The following is a 4,698-nucleotide window of genomic DNA, read 5'->3' as shown; positions in this document are numbered from 1 at the left end:
ACCCCTCACCCCCCAGCCATCAACTTTGGTTCAGATTCTCTTTTCTTCTACTTCGGCAACCCTTTGAACTTACCAAACAGGTGCTTTTCGACATCATCCTGCCTTATCAGTCACAAGAGAAAAAGAGATGGCCCTTGCAACATGCCTAGGAAATAGAATTAGTGCCCTCTACCCCCTACCTAAACTCCTAAAGATAAAACATTATTTTCTGTCTCTCCTGAGCTATGAGGCAAGCTAGCTTGATAGTCATCCCACCAGTCACTTGTGCCTCCCAGTCAGGCGTCCACTGCAAGGGGAGAAGATTTCGCAGATAATGTGGGTGAATGCCGGTGACTGCTCTCCTAAGCCACTCCAATCTTCTTGTTAATTTTTATTTTGGGAAGAATGTGTGGTTAGATACACTCCCATTCCTTCCCTCTCCCTGCCCCCACTGGCATTTCTTGACTTCTTCTGGGATTGCCCCTCACCTTTGAAATTGCTATGGTTGTGTCTCCCTCTCCTGCTGGTTCTCCTCTGCACCTTCCTTATCGGGCTCTTATAATTGTATTGGCAGGCCCTGCCTTATTTGTCCAATGAACTGACAATTCTTGAGCTGATATCCCATCATATGACCTCTTCACAGCGCAGAGACCAAAATTACTGTGTAACCAGGGGGCAATAAACCACACCTGATAAGATGAAAGGCTTTCGGCTTTTTCCAGATTGGAGATACACAAGAGGTGGTGGGGGCGCTGGGGGAAAGAACAATGAAAGAGGTAAAAAATGGTGTAGCCGGTCGTGATGAAGAATATTTAATTATCTGATTTTATTAATCAAACTTCTCCCCAGGCAACAGGGCAGACAAGCAAGTATCTTTCACACTGATGAAATGCTTGGGGTAGAGAGTGGGAAGTGCTTTTCTTTGTTCCCTTTGCATCCCTCTGCCCAGTGGCTCAAGGGAGCTGTCTGTGTAAAGGAGGATCTTGTCCCTTCCTGGTGGTATGATGAGGTGGCAGCTGCTGCGTGGGTGCAAAAGGTCTTGTGGCCCTCTCTGTAAGCAGAGGACACCTTGCCGTTTCAATCGATGTGCGCAGGGGGATGCCAGTCTGGCCAAGCTGTCCTCTCCTGCTTTGCTGCAAGTGCCTGTAGTTCTGGCTGGGCACACAGAGAGGGACATCTTCCCCTTCTCTGCTTAGGCAGAATGGGAGAGTGGGTAATTTATGGGCTGAGAGGAGGTGAGCGTGTCATTTGTCTGTGGAGGGAAGGGAAAGAAAGATGCTCTGAATCTACACTCTGGATGAAAACTGCCTATTTAATAACAGGGTTCCCCTTTTTCCTCATGATTCCTGATTCAAAACCCATGAAAAAGCACAATTTACCTAAGGCACTAAAAAAGGGGCGACTCTTCTTGCTTTTACTGGCTTCCTATAGAGCAATGGCTTCAAGTCTTATCCTTGACCCAGCCTCCACTGTATTAATTTAGCATATATGGCAGTGCCTGGACTCTCTGATGTTTACCGTGCTACCTTTTATCCGAAAGCTTTCAGGCACAGGACAACCAGCTCTAGGGACCAGGAGCCCCCGTTTTTTAAGCCTCCCTCCCCTGCTGTCCATTTTTCCAAAGGCTCTGTGTAAGTGCAGAAGTGAAGCCCATGGATTTGTCTGCTTCAGTTGCCAAGTGAAGGCCAAGAAAGGACACATTTTCCTTTGCTGTGGAAAGCTTTGGCTTTGGTTTGTTATTAAAGCCTCTTTATGTTCAATTGGCTCACTTCTTGCTGCAGGAGGAGGAGGAGGAGGAGGATTTCAGAGGAAAGTCTGATAGGTCCCAACACTCCTTATGAGCAGACTTGTATCTTTGGAGGTTGCTGGCTGGGCAAATTAGCCTAGAGACTCTTAGGGCAAAAAATATACCTCCTATCCCTCCTCTTTGCTCCAGCTCCATTTTTGCTGAGTTAAATACACACCGCTCTGAAAGGAAGAAATGTAGCCTTCTGGCAGTTGTGTCTCTATGAACGCTCACACCAGCTCCCAAAGAAATCCATGTGCCTCTGCGTTAAAAATTTTCTGAAGAAAAGAGAGCTGAGACAGGCACACTCCAAGTTTTCATCTCAGTGAAATACCTTTACTCAGTGATCACACTGACAACACGTACCAAGTGAAACCAGAGCACCTCCACATTCAGAGAGTATACGCTGCCTGCCTCCACCGCCACCGACTCGCTCTGGGTAGGCACCCGCTGTGACAACGCTGTAGCCTCATGTCACAAAATCAAACCATGCATGTTTGTATAACTATTCTGTCTTAGTCTGCGACTTTAAACCTCCCTGCTGCTGGCAGGGAGAAGTTGGTTTTCTCTGTGCGTTTAAATGAGATGCGCACATGCAAATTTACAACTTGAAAGCTTCCTTGTGAAGGCCTTATTTTTGTTCTGTCTTATTGTATTGTTCTTTTTATTAAAACTGAAGGCAATGCCAACTGAGAAATATATTTTTGTTCTTCTATATAGAAAAGCACAACAAGCACTAAAGTAGGAAATAGGATGAATAAGTGACAACTCTTGAAAGGGGATTAGAAAGCATCAGTGTAATGATGCATAAATCCCATGTTTTGCGTACAAAATTTCTTCAGAAAAAATTCAATTTGATATCAAAATGTTTAAGTAATACCAAAAGACTTGAACATTTTAATATTTTTTTAATACAAAAAAGGAAAAATAGTGATAAATACTATTTCATTAACGAAAAAATGAAATACTTTCTTTGGAATGACTGCTAGTTTGGAATTTCTTTGCTTTGTATTATGTTAAAATAAAGATGAGTGGCAAAAAATAGAAGCTTGAAATGCAAATGAACATTTTGCAAATTAAAATAGTTCAGCTGACCCCCTTTTTCAAATGATTGACTTGCTGAAATGTAACAAATTATTGATGTTCAAAACAAGAAATTATTTACTTCTAAATTACCAAAGAATGAAGAAGTTATTTTTCTGCCAAGTTATAATACGATGATTTTTGTAGGGTAGTTTGGGGATAGTTTTACATTTCTGCTTGACCTGCAAATGTAGATGACTCTCATTTGTTACAATTATTGTGCTACCTGTCTAATTCAGTCTATAAATTCCCTGAGGCAGGAAACACAAGTTCTCCTGGGGCTGCTGAGCTCTGAAGGCAACTCTTTACACCAGAAGGCAGCTGTCTAGAACAAAATCATGCTGTGTTGATTTTCTCAACTCGTCCTGGCTATGCCAGGCAAATCTAGAGGCCTGTGAGGTTTTTTAAATATGGTGTGCTTTCAGAAAGTGAAAAATCCTGGACATGCAGCCTCGAAATCAACTTGGGATCAATATCTGGGAGCTTTTTGTCCTATATTGTCCGTCTTGAAGAGGAAGAAGAACTGTGTTTGTACTGTCAGTCAGGCAGCATGACCCTTCCTGCCCCACTGGTCTCTTCCTCTGGATAAAGATGATAAGGGGACGATATTCCACCCAACGCCTCTGAAACAACTCCTTTAGACTCCCACTTACTTCTGTATGTGATTCAGCAGCAGAGCTGCCCAGTGTTTGTGCACAGCATGGCTGCTGCAGCTCACAACACCTCATCTCCGAGGGCTTGTGCTCACTCTGCTGTTCAGAGCACGCCTTCCAGCTCAGGCAGTCAGGGGCACTGGTGCGTAGGTGCTCTGGCAGTTGCCAGCGACGGGTGCAGCTGCGAATTGCCCGCATCACCTCTGGAGCCTCGTGTCCTTGTAGGTTGTCTTCCATCCTTTACGCCTTACTGGACCCTGATGATCTCCCCAGTGACAGCTGAGCTGCTCTGATCTTCTCAAAGTTCAACAGCTGGCAATGATCTAGCAGAAAGCCCATGCAGCCTGCCTTCTGGAGTCCTTTTAACCTCAGATTTATTAGCCCTGTTGTCTCTGTAGATTTCTCAACAAGCTCATAAATTAGAAATATTAATAAAAGGGACACTGTAGGTTTAAACTGATAACATTTATTATGGGGTTTTTATAGCACAATTATTATCAATTGACATTTAAAATGGCATCATAATCCATCAAGGTGAAATGGACTTAGAGAGATATTTCTCCCAGGCCAAAAATAATAACAGCAGCAACAGCAGGATGGCAAGAGAGGAAGCACACAAACGGTTTGAGTCCAGGTCACTGATTACATAGTTTGGAAGTGGTTTTTAGCAACTTCACCCTCTGTTTAATCCATTCTTGTATCTCGTAATGCTGCTTCTCCCCTGCCAGGCCCCTCAAGCCCTTTGTAGAGGCTTTTCTATCAAAAATCTTTAGTTAATCCATGATGGGGAGCCTGGCTTTTTGCTTCGAACGGAGCAGGAGCTGTTATATGTGGGAAGGGCTGGAGAGATCAAAGGTTGTCCCTATCATAGCAATTCAGGCCTCTGAACAGCAATTGCCATGGAGAACTGTCCGGCATGGCTATAAACTGGCTTTGATCCATCTGCTGTTTGGCTGACAGAAAGTTAAAAATAAAGAAGGAATGTGCTTAATGTAGCCCATCCTTACAAACATGGGAAGAACAACAATTCTCTCCCCGCCTACTGAAGAAGGCTGCAGAGGCTACATGTACAGAAATAAAAACAATTCTCCCATAAAAAAAAAAAAGCTCCAGGAATCAATAACAGAGTAAAACAGAAAGTCCATGACCTCTAGCTCATTATTTCAAATTGGTTGTAGTTTGGTAGTGAATAAATGT

The sequence above is a fragment of the Egretta garzetta genome, unplaced genomic scaffold (genome assembly GCF_000687185.1).
Source record: "Egretta garzetta isolate BGI_Z169 unplaced genomic scaffold, ASM68718v1 scaffold51, whole genome shotgun sequence".
Classification (NCBI taxonomy): domain Eukaryota; kingdom Metazoa; phylum Chordata; class Aves; order Pelecaniformes; family Ardeidae; genus Egretta; species Egretta garzetta.
Note: the sequence above shows the minus strand (reverse complement) of the source record.